This window comes from Hylaeus anthracinus, unplaced genomic scaffold (assembly GCF_026225885.1).
Source record: "Hylaeus anthracinus isolate JK02 unplaced genomic scaffold, UHH_iyHylAnth1.0_haploid 5, whole genome shotgun sequence".
NCBI lineage: Eukaryota > Metazoa > Arthropoda > Insecta > Hymenoptera > Colletidae > Hylaeus > Hylaeus anthracinus.
The window spans coordinates 11,053,908-11,068,462 of NW_026535322.1; the positions used below are offsets into that span (position 1 = coordinate 11,053,908).

The 14,555-nt window shown below is 41.0% G+C and overlaps 1 protein-coding gene across 3 annotated transcripts in view; it reads left to right on the forward strand.

The window, feature by feature from the left end:
* Nucleotides 1-14,555, forward strand: part of LOC128896017 (pumilio homolog 1-like) — a 100,994-nt gene that overhangs the window by 7,096 nt on the left and 79,343 nt on the right. The window lies entirely within an intron of this gene.

The window sequence follows — 14,555 nt, forward strand, 5'->3', positions numbered from 1 at the left end:
TATTCTCGCTTTTTGTTCTACGAATAAGCTGTACTGCGCGTATTTTGAAATCGTAATTTATCATTAAACCCGTTTGTTGAGTGGCTGTCAGAATCGTGAGTAGAATATTACTGCGAACGCGGTCGTATGGAGGTGTCTTTGATAGTTATTCAGCCAATCGGGTCTTCGAACTCGCTTAACCTTGTAACATAACAACGAATCCATTAGCGTTGCCTTGTACCTTAACGATGAAAAGATGGTGGCAGATTTCCAGCCACGTGTTCGTGATGTACTAGTCTTAAACCAACCATTACAATTTCGACCACCTTATCGTAAAATATACCGTACAAAATTTAATTACACAATTTTTGTCAAGGTTTGGTTAACAACAACGCGAAACGTACTTACTCGTTTCTTCTATACATATATTTCCCTTCTTCTTCACGGAATACCGAATTTCTCGATACATACGACCGAACCAAAGACGTTCTATTGTCATTATTAGTTGATGCGAACAAATCGCTGCAAGAAGTTTTCATTCGTCCTCTATTATTCAAAGAAAATCCTGTCTGTCTCTGGTCCGCGCCGAGTCCTTGCACCGTGTTTCGCATCTCCAACCGTTCTTTCATTGTTTACGTCCTCGAATTCTATTTAGCGAAACGCCCCGGATTTCTGTCCTTTTCCCTCCGTCTTACTCTTACCCGCGGCCGCTCCGTCTCGCTTTCGCACGTGCGCAAGCAAAGCGCGGAGTTACCGAGAGAACGTTCGCGTTGTTTAGGTTAATGTACTTTCGCACGAACTTAAAACGCTTTCCGCTGGGAACGTATAAAACGATATTACGTGTTCGTTATCTCCCGGTGAATTGTTTTCCAGTTCCCATTTAATTATCAATCGTTCGGGCCCGTTCATCCCGCGACTACGATTGCGAGTTTTACGTTTTGCGTCTTCGTTTCGTTTCGAAGGGGAGGTGCTTCGTTTGGACCGGTGCCATTTAAATTTATACGGCTTTGCGTTTCGCATACGTTTCCCCCTTGCTCGCGGTCCCCCTTTCGGGCACACCTAATCGATTGAAACACTGTCAGGGTCCTCTCTATGGGCAACCGTGACACATGCGAACGATGCGTGTGCTGAAAAACCCGATTGATTGTTTTTCCCTATGTTTTGCGGTGCATATCATCCGTTTCTCAGCGTACCTCGAGTATTATTTCACGAAACAAACTCTAACGGTTTTCACGAAAGATAGACGTTTTTGTTGTTATATCTTGTCGGCCATTTTATTTAACCATCCTACGGTCGCGTGAATTTTGTCGAGCCTCGGACGTTTCAAAGACCTATCTCACGTTTCGATTCTCTGCTTTACAGCCATCTTCGCATTTCCGTTGCTACTTGGACCAATATAAACGGCAAATAGTGCCGAAGGGATATCGATTCACGCGAGTCACTCTATCTCCTTTTCTAGTCGCTTCGAGGTTCAGAGTTGACCTTACTTCCCACAAAATGGTTTTCAATTAGCCTCGTCGTTCTCGTTGCTGTCTTTCGAGATACTCTCACGCACAGGGTGTCCAAAAACGCGCGGCGTAACTTGTTTATCTTTATATATAAATTTCATCGCAATTCGCGATGTAAGATAAATTCATTTTTAATAATCGTGCAATCATCGTTGCGCTTTGGGGCATCCTGTGCGGACGCCAATAGGGACTCGATTTTACGATAATCCTGGATGAGCCGCGTTAGGCATTACACGTTGCGTTACGGCATAAAAAAAAATCGAGTATCACCTCGTTGCAACTAACTTTCTCTTCTCGAGTCGACGGTAACAGATGGTTACGGGTAGTTATGCAGTTGACGCCTACGGTACGCGAGCGAGCCTCTGCGTGATAATCGTTACACAAGATCAGTGTCGCATTTCGATTATGGCTACAAAAGGTTTTTCGCGATAGTAAATTCCGAGAAAAGCGCTTATAGACGGGCAACGACTTTTCACGTACCGATTCTCACCAGTGTCTTCTTCGACGTTTCATTTCTATGAAATGAGGAAGAGTTGTACGAAACCTCGGTGAAATACAAAAAGTCGTTACATAATTCTAGAACACCATTTGCATTTATCTACACGCGCCTGTTCTCCACGTTGCGTTACGCCTGTAAAAATAATACAAGAGGCATTGACTTCTTCAAGCCTTTTCTTTTTATATTTACAATTTAGTAGCCTGAGCGATGTTTGTATGGGCATCGTCGAGTATATCGTTGATCATCGTCGTTGTAGTAACGATCAGGAAAATAATAATACGCATGAAAGTGCAAAGTGGTGTTTCGAAGCGAAGCATTCCCGACTTTCTCCGAAGTCTTTTGTCCTACAAGGTCGAATCGGTCGAAAAAAAAGTAAACAACCGCGGCGGACATAATATTCGGACTTGAATCACGGCCAACATCACGGTCGTGTTTGCGCATTGCCTGGCGAAGACACGGCTGCTAAGAAACTCTACTCCTACGCGCGCAACGTTATCGTGTTCTACTCGCGATAAAAGAAGAGCGGAAACTGGGCGAGCGAAACCAGTTTCCGGTTTCTCGAGTGACGTCAGCCTCTCGGAAAGAAGTGCAATATTATACAAAGGGATATTGGCGGAACGGATAATCCCTCTCGCAGAGTTGCCGGCGAAATCGAAAAATGCACCGAAAGTGGTTCGCCTGCTGAATGTTTATTGACATCGGGTTATATGTCAGTGAACTTATGCAAAGCTCCATCGATAATCGATAGTTCGCCTCTGATTGGGGCCTCGACGCGAGGCAAGTTGTGTTCTCGCTGTTATTTAGACTAATGAATAGTCGAGTAGGGATGTAACAGCTAGAGGAGGTCGTATAGGGGATGAAAGTAAATTAGTTTTTATTTTAAATTTGTTTTTTTTGTTTTTTCTTTTTTGTTTTTGTTATTCAAAAGTTCAGACGTTTGACCGAGGCAGAATTAAAAATTGTATGGGTTTCTTTTATAAATAAATAGTAGGTTTACTTTGGAAAGGCACAGAATAGATTAATTACGGTGTATACTCTAGCACCTGATCCAGAAAATAAATATTGACCTACTTCTATCGCCTAATGTTGTCAAGGGGTTATTCACTTCGGTAAATGAATTAATTTAATCAGTCAAACGTTTGTCCATTTTTATCAGTCAGGAAGAGATCGTTCCATAATCGTTTTATCTAGAGGCGATTGTTCTCGATAATTTTCGTCACGCATACCTAATGACTCAGACACCGCGAACACCGGGCGAATTCTTACGCGAATGGTTAGCGTAGTCGTTTCGTATCGTTCAATCGGTTTCACCGATTCTTTACTTTCGCTTCGTAGATCGTAGAGCTTGGGCGGTAGACCTTGGTAAATACTCGATTCGCAAAGATGAAAGATTGTACTTGAACTTGTGCAATGGTTGCGTATTATCTGTATCCGTTAAAAAAAAAATTATACGACGTTGTCGTTATTTTACTGGGAGCAACGGTGTTTTCGACGACGGAATCGTGTCGTCGGTCATCCCGCGTCGTATCCCGCGGATTGTATCGTAAAATGACGTATCGCTTCGTGACTTGTAGTGTGACGCGACGCGCGTGTCGTTGAACCTAATCGCGTCGGTTACGCTCGCGGAATCGTCATCGGGGAACAGCAGTGTTACACGAACGAGGAGAAATTCGTTTCCACAGGTCTTCCCGAGCGGCCACGACAGTCAGCTGTGTAACAGGGCTCGTTAACTTTCCTGCCGTCAAAGATCAGAATTAAAGTAAATTGTGGTCATTTTCCTTTTTCCACTTATCGAAATGATATATCATACTCTTGGAGCGAAATCTAAAGTCTGACTCAGCACGATGACAAATATGTTTTCGTTTTTCTTCGTATCGATTATCCCCTTTCGGTTGGCACCGAAGTTGTTTTCAATCAACTCGTAGATCGGATGTACAGCATACTTTACATTTAAAAAACAGTCTATATCAACGTAAGATGAATTCCTAGGTTCGACGATCTCGTTAATTCTAAAGGGGCTTCTTTACGGAAGCGGTTGGCTGTAACTCGGAATTCACGTCTTAATTTCGCCGTAATTAAAAAAAAAAAAAAGAGAAGTCTGACAACAAACTGGAAACCACCCCCGATGTTCCGTAATGCGTGGCTACTGCGCATCCGTTTAGCTTACGCAGGCGCACGTATTTATACGCACACGCATGGAGGATAGGGCGAAGGAGACGGAAGGGTAGAGGCGGTCGAAGGAGAGATGAAGAGAGAACAACAGGCAGGGTTCGCCTCCCTCGTGCCCTGCCGCTGATTCTCCGTGAGAACAGTGGCCGTGACCCGCGGCTGAGGGGCCTAGGGAGGGGTCGGTGGCCCCGTGGCAGTTGAGCAAAGACGTCCACGCTGCCGCTCGAAAGGTGGGGGAACCTCGTGGGTGTGCGGGATGGGTAGGGGAAGCTCTGCGCAGCGAGTGGTGGGGCAGCCGGGTTGGGTAGTAGGGTGAGCTCCTCCGAATTGGAGGGGAAGTACTGGGCGAGAGGTGGGGGGAGCTGGATGCAGAGTCGGCTTCACGTGGGAGCTAAGGGCGCGTTTACGAATCTTTTCCATACAAATTGATAAGGTAGCGAGTTAGATAGAGGTGTGAGTTTGATGCTCTTTTTTGTGCTCTCGTGTAACATGGAGAAATACCCCAATGTGAATAAACGTTTACTGTGTAAACAACGTTTCGATTATTAGAGAGTATGGTCCTCTTTGGGTGAATGAGAGTCATAGAAATAATAATACAATCGTTAGAAACCGATTTACAAACAATTACTAACCTTCTAGTTTAAGAGCAAGGCAATTGAATTTCTAATGACATTAAACCTAGACTCTCTAGTAATTTGTAGAAGGTAGGGTAATTTGTACGATGGTAGTTGCGTTGGGGCGCTGGTAAGTCCAGGGTCGGTCCTGGCTGGACGTCTGGTAGGGAACCGTTTGAGGGGTACAGCGAGCTATCGTTGGCTTTGTTCAATGAAAGAGACAGCCGGTGCTCTTCGTCGTCTCGTCTCATTCTTGGTTTCGTTTTTCCCCCCCATTTCTTTTCGTCCTGTATACCGAACCGCTCTCGCTCTTGCACTCTCGTTCTGTTTACTTCTCTTCTCCTTCTCGCCGTAGCCGTGGCCAACGTGCATAAGTGCATTTGCTGGCTAGCCGGTTCGAAGGGACAGAAACGACATCGTCCTCGTCTATCGAACGCCAACGCGAACGTCTCGCGTATCGTTTCGCCTCGTCTCTTCGGTCTCTTTCCTCGTGCCTTTACTTTTTTCTTCAATTTTCCCTCCTCCTTCAACTTTGTCTTCGCTGAACGCACAAAAGTTTTCGCTGACCGGTTCCAGGGGGATGGAATGCTACCGTTTTGCGCTCGCCTGACGAACGGATTGAACGTACACCGGGGATTATTATTATTTTACCTAGCTCGAGCATCTGCGTCTTGGCTGCGTGCACCTGGCAAAGTTTTTGCTCTTGGTAGCCCCTAGGGTGACTTTTGGTGTAGGGTCGTTCGAGGCAACCGTAACGTTGCAAGGTTTGAATTACACGAGTTTGTAGCAATCATAGAAAAATATGAGAGAAGATAGGAAATGGACGAAGGAATGCATAATGCAAGGTATCGACTATTCGACTGCTGTTTACGATAGCAGCGGTTTTTGGGGTAGACGCCGCGCTGTCTGTCGCAGTTCCGTTATCGAAAACCACCCTTGCCCTCCCCTCTCCACGGACCAGATGGTTCCGAGACAAAGATTCTTCCTTTGAGGTTGCAACGCGTCTGATCGATAGGCATTCTTCAACATCCCTACTGTTTTAAAGAACTCCGTCGCACGATGACTGACGCATTCGAAACTCGATTAATTTCGGCCATTCGGCCACGTGCTCCACGTCACGGTCCTGTTCTGCTCCCGGATCAGTCATACAAAGAAAAAGAAATTAAATGGAGAATTCCGTTCTAGACCTAACTCGACTTGAAAAGTTATCGGATAACGTACCGCAGACTTTAAGAAATAATTTAAAATTTGCGTTCGAATGAACTCATAAAAGTAGGACGAATCGATGTGAAACAGACTAACTGCGTCGCGCGACAACGTGCAATTGTTTATAGATGAACGTCGTTCGACGGCAGCTCGAGGCTTTTCGAATAACGAATAAATCTTGAGGATTTATCCGTCATTTGAAATAAAATTGAGGGTATACAGGCTCCTCTGCTCTACCTACGATATATCTATGGTTGAAGCACGCACGACGCGGAATATTGCTATTAGTTTGTCCCTGGAATCAAGTCGGACTCCTCTCGGTTCTCATTCCGAGGAACGTGAAAGCTGACGTTGAGCGTTCTCTTTGTTTGGTCCGCATTTCGACCTCTATTTGTCTCTTTCTCCCCGTAGCCGTGCTTAACGTGTAAAAGCGTCTCTGCCGGCCGGCGACGCGGTCGATACTCACGGCGTTTCGCCCCCGGATGACCGAGCCTTACCCTTACCCTTACCTTACCAAACCTTTAGACGTGTCTTCGTTCACTTTTCCCTTCGGATCGCTGTCCGTGAGAATCGTGAATCCGTTCGTGATCCGTTTTCGTGTATTCGCAATCCATCGCCAGCGGAGAGTACATAAGGCGCTAGAGTGACTCCTGACTTAGAAACTTTGGCTCGCGCCTCTTAGACGTCAAGCGCCTCGAAACTATACAGGGTGTTCGAAAAATGTTGGAGGTCCTTGAAAGGGGTGGTTCGAGGGGTGATTTGAGATAACATTTTTCGCTAAGGAAAAAGTTGTTTCGAACCACCCCTTTCAAGAATCTCCAACATTTTTGGGACACTTTGTATATTGTTATAGCGGAGATAATCAGGTGTCTCCTTGACAGGACTCACTGTATTTTAGTAGAAAATTGAGTGAATAGGGTTACGATTACGAGATACAGTTGCATGCAAAAGTTTCCGGCCAAAAATAATGTTGGAATTAAATTATGTATAATAGGTGTAAAGTAGAAATACAAATATATCATAGTAAAGAGCTTTTATTATACTATCGAAATGTACAACTCACAAAATTTGATACAACAAGCAATAATTATTTATAACAAACATAACAATTTTTACTTCTTCATAAGTATCCGGCCGAGTACAAAACATGAAGAAAAAACACGATAACTGAAGGAAAAATGTTCAGAAATGGTTACAAATGTAACATTATCATCAATATTTAGTAACCATACCCTGTGAAGCTATCACGGCGGGACATCGGCGAGGTATCGATTCAATAAGTTTGATGATTCTATCTTGAGAGATATTTCTCCACTCTTCTTGAATTTTTGTCCGTAAAGCAGCTTTATTGGTACAATTAACAGTTCCTATTCTTAGTTTAAGCTCTTGCCATAAATGTTGTATGGGATTCAAGTCTGGAGATTGACTCGGCCAATCTAGAATTCGGATCTCATTCTTCGTGAAAAAGTCCTGAAGCAACTCACCTGATGTTTTGGATCATTGTCTTGGTGAAATATCCATCCTCGTGGCAAATTTCGACGGGCATAAGGTAGCATTTGTTCTGATAGAATATCCCTATCCATAGGAGGATTCATAGTACCCTCAATTTTGTAAATTGGATCGACGCATTTTCCAAGAAAATGCACCTCAAAGCATAATACTACCTCCACCGTGCTTCACTGTTGGTATGTGATATCGGGAATCATTCCTAGTACCTTGTGGTCGTCTAACATACCTTCTCCCATCATTTCCACATAAATTAATTGTAGTTTCATCCGAAAACAGCACTTTCTTCCAATCTTTAACTGTCCAACTCCGGTGTTTCTTTGCAAACTCTATCTGGCCTTCTTATTTTGTTTACTTACGAGTGGTTTTTTAACTCCAACCCGTCCAAAAACATCCAACTTCTGTAAGTCTACGTAAAACAGTACTCTGACTAATGTCAGCCAAATTGGAGAGCAAGACAATGATCCAAAACATCAGGTGGGTTGCTTCAGGACTTTTTTACGAAGAATAAGATCCGAATTCTACATAGTTGGCCGAGACAATCTCCAGACTTGAATCCCATACAACATTTATGGCAAGAGCTTAAACTAAGAATAGGAACTGTTAATTGTACCAATAAAGCTGCTTTACGGACAAAAATTCAAGAAGAGTGGAGAAATATCTCTCAAGATAGTATCATTAAACTTATTGAATCGATGCCTCACTGATGTCCCGCCGTGATAGCTTCACAGGGTATGGTTACTAAATATTGATGATAATGTTACATTTGTAACCATTTCTGAACATTTTTCCTTCAGTTATCGTGTTTTTTCTTCATGTTTTGTACTCGGCCGGATACTTATGAAGAAGTAAAAATTGTTATGTTTGTTATAAATAATTATTGCTTGTTGTATCAAATTTTGTGAGTTGTACATTTCGATAGTATAATAAAAGCTCTTTACTATGATATATTTGTATTTCTACTTTACACCTATTATACATAATTTAATTCCAACATTATTTTTGGCCGAAAACTTTTGCATGCAACTGTATATATACCACATTAAAGTGGGACAGCTTATTTGTATTAATTACTATTTGTATTAATTATTATTGTTATTAATTCTCGCGGACGCGAGAACCAGCAGACCTTGGATCCATCCAAAGGGTGCTCGCAACAATAAGATAAAAATTGCTTTGCTTTGGGTGTGTTTGATCAGAGCAAGAAATCCCTCAAGAGATTTAATTAAAATTTCTATTATAATATATAATAATTAAACTGCGGATGTTTTTGCATTTATAGGAAATTTGAATGCGCAAGAAACTACAATATGCAAGAATATAAAAGAGATTGAAAGTGAAGTTCGTGTTACAATATTTCTAGAATGAAATAAATTGCTACTTAGGTTCAATTTTTCTAGGCACGTTCGCGAAGATTTTATTTTGCATAAAGATCCGCAGTCTAATAATAACAGTTTTATTTCTCAATTTACACTAAAATATTAACCACAAATCGGATAATAACGTACTATCGAAACAATATAGTAAATCGAACAAATACCATCTAATCTACATAAATAGTTGCAATTATGCTTCTGTGCATTCAGCACGACAATCGATCGTTACATAAACATTGGGGGTTCGGCATGGCAACCAACCTTCCTATAAATGTCTGTATATGCGATTGCGTAATAAAGACGTTATTTTTATTACCATTGTCAACGGATGGTAGCAATGTTTACCGACTCCAGAGGAGAGAGAGTCGGGCTGGCTGGGCCGTCCTCACAAAATACGAGTCGAAAAAAAATATATATGCCGTAAGATGATGCAAACGAAGATTCGCTTTCCAACTTGACACGCGAATCGCCATAGTCGCTCTTTCCGTCGGTGTTTTCTCCCGTGGGATTTCTAACCGGTTTCTAGAGTCGTGTAACTCGTTCGATTTTTTTTCTGTTCTCTTTTATCCGCCGATTTGTCGATCTAGGTGAAAAGACATACGAGTCTCGCTGAAATCGAACGCTTAAAGTATATTCTTCTTTTTTTTGTCTATGATCGTCGGTAAAGCTTTCACGCGTATGAATCGTTCTCCGCCGACGCGCCATCTTTTTTCTCTCTAAAAAGGTTTGCGAACACGTACAGTCTCAAAAACAAAAATCATTTAAGTTTATTATTCGCAGAAACGTCGATAAACCCTTGTTTCCAAGATGTTGGTTGGCGAGTGTTGGTTTTAATTATTTTTTTCCTCCGTTTGCACTCAAAATTCGAGTATACTTCATTTTTCCATCAATTTTTCGTTCGGTTTTTACAGAATTTTCTCACGATTCCAATCACGCTTTTATCGAACCCCGCGAATTCCGATTTCGTACAGCCCCGAGATTTCTCGATAAGAAATTGAACATCGAGCCAGTAATTTCCTGATGAAAATTCCTCGAAATAAATAAATTCTTTAGATGTTGGTCCACGTTGAGAAATCTTAGAGATGCTATTTGGAAAATTCATTTGAGAAAATATAAGAATTTTGAGAGAAACAATAAATCTACAACCGTGTCACGTCCTTATCTTAACGAGTACGTCCAGTATTCCCTATCTTGGCGTTCATTCTGAACTTTCGAAACGGGTAAATGCACTCGTCGCGCGCTTCATCGCCAACTGCTGCTGCTTCATTAAAAATAGGTCTTGTTTACACCCGTATTTATACCACGCGGATACGACCTAATCGCATTTTTTTTTTGTGTGGGATGACCTAATACACGCACGATAAGAATGAATTTCGCGCGAAAGGATATCCGTTTACGTCGCGTTGCACCGTGAAACAGTGTCTCTCAAACTTTCCTCGGAGGACCAAGTGGAATAAAATTATTATCGTCTCGGTACGTCTGCAAACTGGTTTTCACTCGGATATATTTACGTTTGAAAAAGCATTTAATACGATATGTTAACGATTGCGTTGCGATGGATCTGGTGGAATTAATTTTTCTTTATCGGTCGGTATTAAGAAATTCCTCGTCGCTCGATTTTCGGATGAAATTTGCGAGGTGTTCCAAACTTTTATGCTTGTTAGTTTCCACTTCCTTTTTTTTCACGGTTTTATTACCAACGATAGGAAACTTTTTAACGAGCGTTTTTAATGAGATTAAAATACCGCGAGAAGCGTTTTTTTTTTTCATTCTATTATATACGCTTCTTTTTCTGAGCTTTCGAGGGCTAGACCGAAACGGGAACGTCAAGGTATACAGGCCAGCTGTGTCTAGAAATTGAAATTTCGGATCGTTTCGACGTCGTGGAGCCCGTCGTGGAGCCCATTTTGGGAAACACTGGGCTAAGATATAATTAACGCGTTTGCTGGTGCACCGCGAGCGATAAACAGCGGTCATATGAAACGTGTGGCGGTGTGTCTCGACACGAGTACACATTTGCACGATGCATGACGCACGTGCTATTGTACGTGATATCGTTCAGCGTGATCGATAAAATATAAATATCGCGTGCGCTCGAGACGGCCTGTCTTCGCTCGCGACGACGTAAAAATCTTCGCCTCGCTGTTTCCCGCTACTTCTTTTTCGATTACGTGTCGTCGATGAGTCACGACTCCCCGAGACTATGCCACGTTTTATCCCCGTTTGACTGAGACGGGGCAAAAGTGTTTTATTTTACTTTTTATTTACGATGGATACGGGATATACTACTAGATGCTTGTTTACGTAACGTTTGTCTCTTTAAGCACTTGTTATTTAGTCGAAATTTGAGTCAGATAACTCTTTTGCCTAATCTCAGCCTAACAGGGATAAAACGTGGACGCTGACGTTTGCGAGGATATTTTTAGAGGAAATTTTTTTTGATTTTGGTCTCCTGAATTCATCTTTTACGTTTGGCTATTTAATCCGGGAACACTCTGTATATTGTTACCTAATTCTATGTTTTGTGATTGCGAAAAAAATCACAATTATAAATGATGTCGTGAATGAAAACAGTTTAAGAAGCCCTGTATTACTTCATAAACAACTATCGCCAAGCAGATTGACAGTCAGTAAACTGTGGATCTTTATGCAAAGTAAAATCTTTGTATACATACCTACAAGAATGAAACACAAATAGAAATTTAAATTACTTTGCAAGTATCATAATATTAACTTTACTTTCAATGTTTATTAGATTCTTGAATATTGTGTGGATTTCGTATTTTCTTGAACATCCAAATTTCCTATAAATACGTAAATATCCGCAGTCTAGTCATTAGTTTACACCATACGAAATCATGCGTTAGCGTTTCCAAAACTTCAAATGTGTTCCCGAGTTAAGAGGTTAACAAGCTGATCCTCGAGCGTTCGGTCGAGCTGGAACGAAGCTTCGATCGGAACGTTTATCGGGATTCGCGTTCCTCATGTTGCGCCGATGAATAGTACTCGATGAAAAGAAGAGACTTCAAAGAGCCCCGAGGCCCGCGAGCATTCACGACTCTAGCCGATACTTCCGTTCAACTTCCTCGAGTCTACAATTTTTTTTTTTCTTTCGACAAAAAAAAAACATCCTCCGTGAACCCCGAATTATTTGGGGTTTAGACCGATGCATTCTACGCGCTACATTTTATACGATGCTTACAATGCGACTTACAGGACGGTCTATCGATTCGATGCTGGTTTTGTTGCAACCGTCAAATATCGAATAACAAGCGAACGAGTACAGGGTTCAACAAACGCGAACGAACCAAAGAGCTAAAATTACAAGAAAAGAAGAAAGAATGCGGAAGAAATCTTTGGATAAATCATTCTCTTGTGACGTGAAATACATAATAATTGAAATAAATAATGCGACGACCAGGACAGTCTATCGATTCGACGTTGGTTTTGTTGCAACCGTCATATATCGAATAACAAATGTGTGTGAAGTTAGCCCCGCACTTTTCGAATTTTCAGTTTTTCTTTCTTGCGCCGTGTTGTGCTATATTTGTGCTGAATTGCGCCGTAAATAAGAGATCGATAACATCAATAACAATTAAGAAAATAAATAAAACCAAAATTATACTAGCCTCGCACTTTTGCCGAAACAAACTTTTTTTTCTATAGAAAGATGCGTACTAACTTGTGCTACATTGTGCCATTGATAGAAACTCGTTATCTCTACTCATTTTGTAGATAAAAAATGTTGAATTTTGAGGAATAAAAAATTTAATTTTCGCACAATTTGCGAACGGCGACAGATAATCGAATTCTGCAAGTTGTGCTAAATTGTGATACTTACAATACACGAGAGACGTGCGTTAAAAATTGAAATTAGCTCGAGGGTTAATAAAGATGAACAAAAAAAGGTGGCGGTGATTAAAACTTTTGATATTTCCGAATTTTCTTCGATTGTGCCGAATTGTTCTAGACTAGCACAACAACTTTTCCTAATTACAAAATCTCGTCAGATCGCCAGATTTCGCAGCATGGGGCATGTTAAGAATTTGCATTCGCATTCGCACGCGCTCGCGGGTAGCGGAGTTCAGTATGCCTCGATAAATGCACAAGCTCGGAATTGAAAGTGTGCATTTATCATAGAGTTCCCACATTGTTTGATCTTATTTCTTTTCTTAATTGTTATTGATGTTATCGATCTCTTATTTACGGCACAATTCAGCGCAAATATAGCACAATACGGCACAAAAAAGAAAAACTAAAAATTCGAAAAGTGCGGGGCTAACTTCACGCACATGAATAACAAGCGAGCGAGCGAGTACAGAGTTCAATCAAACGCGAACGAACCAAAGAGCTAAAATTACAAGAAAAGAAGAAAGAGTGCGGAAGGAATCCTTGGATAAATCATTCTCCTGTGACTTGAAATAAATAATAATTGAAATAAATAATGCGACGACCAGGACAGTCTATCGATTCGACGCTGGTTTTGTTGCAACCGTCAAATATCGAATAACAAGCGAACGAGTACAGAGTTCAATCAAACGCGAACGAACCAAAGAGCTAAAATTACAAGAAAAGAAGAAAGAATGCGGAAGGAATCCTTGGATAAATCATTCTCCTGTGACACGAAATAAATAACGATGAATAACCTCGACCGTGTAACGCGATATAAAAGTACCAACGACGCACAGTTGGGACAAAACGGCTTTCGGCGATCAAAAATCTGTAACTTTGGTTCTCTCGAAAATATTTTAATGAAATTGTAGGAAGTTATTCTCTATACTATGATACTTAAATTGTATTAGTATAAATCAATTTGAGCTACAGGGTGTCCAAATATTCACGTATAAAGTGTAACGCGTTCAATATCTTTCACTTGTTTGACATATTTATTGTTATTTAACCAAAATTCGACTCAAACCTGTTGTTAACTATGAGAGAAAGGAATTTAGTGATTTAAAAATGACAAGATTTACGTAACAATCATAGAAGTAAGCGTACAAACGTACATACTATTTTCTGTTCGAGTCCTACGTAGTACAATCGCCAATTTCTCGAAAAGGGGCACGAAGGGGCACCTGATCTTTGCAGAATCTGATAGAGGATTGATAACCACGCGTAAAGTTAAGAGTTCCGTCAAACGTACATACTATTTTCTGTTCAAGTCCCATTTAGTACAATCGCCAATTTCTCGAAAAGGGGCACCTGATCTTTGCAGAATCTGATAGAGGATTGATCACCCTTTCCAGTGATAGCAATTAAACCTCGGACAAGTGCGGTCAATTTTTGATAACCATGCGTAAAGTTACAATTTTACTTAAATGTACTTATCTCCAAACAGACTCTATTATTTAAAAAGTGGTTAACATTTTGACTTACTTTATGCCTTGATTACTATCTATACAAATCTAGTAAACATTATAATTCATTTGAATATCGTCTTTCTGAGCAAAGTTTTTTAGAATCGTATATTGAAGTTAGGAGTAACATCGTAAGCGTTTTGCTTGGACGAATTTCAACTGCCTTTGAATGCGCACCACAGCAAAACGGAAGCAAATATCAAAAAACGGGTCGCATTACATTAAACAGCAACTTCTCCTCTATCGATGTACATAAACAGTTTTTCTATTTTTCTAATTCACGAAAATCGATTTTTGATCGCCGTGAAAGCCGTTTCGTTCCACCGTGCGACGTCCAAAAC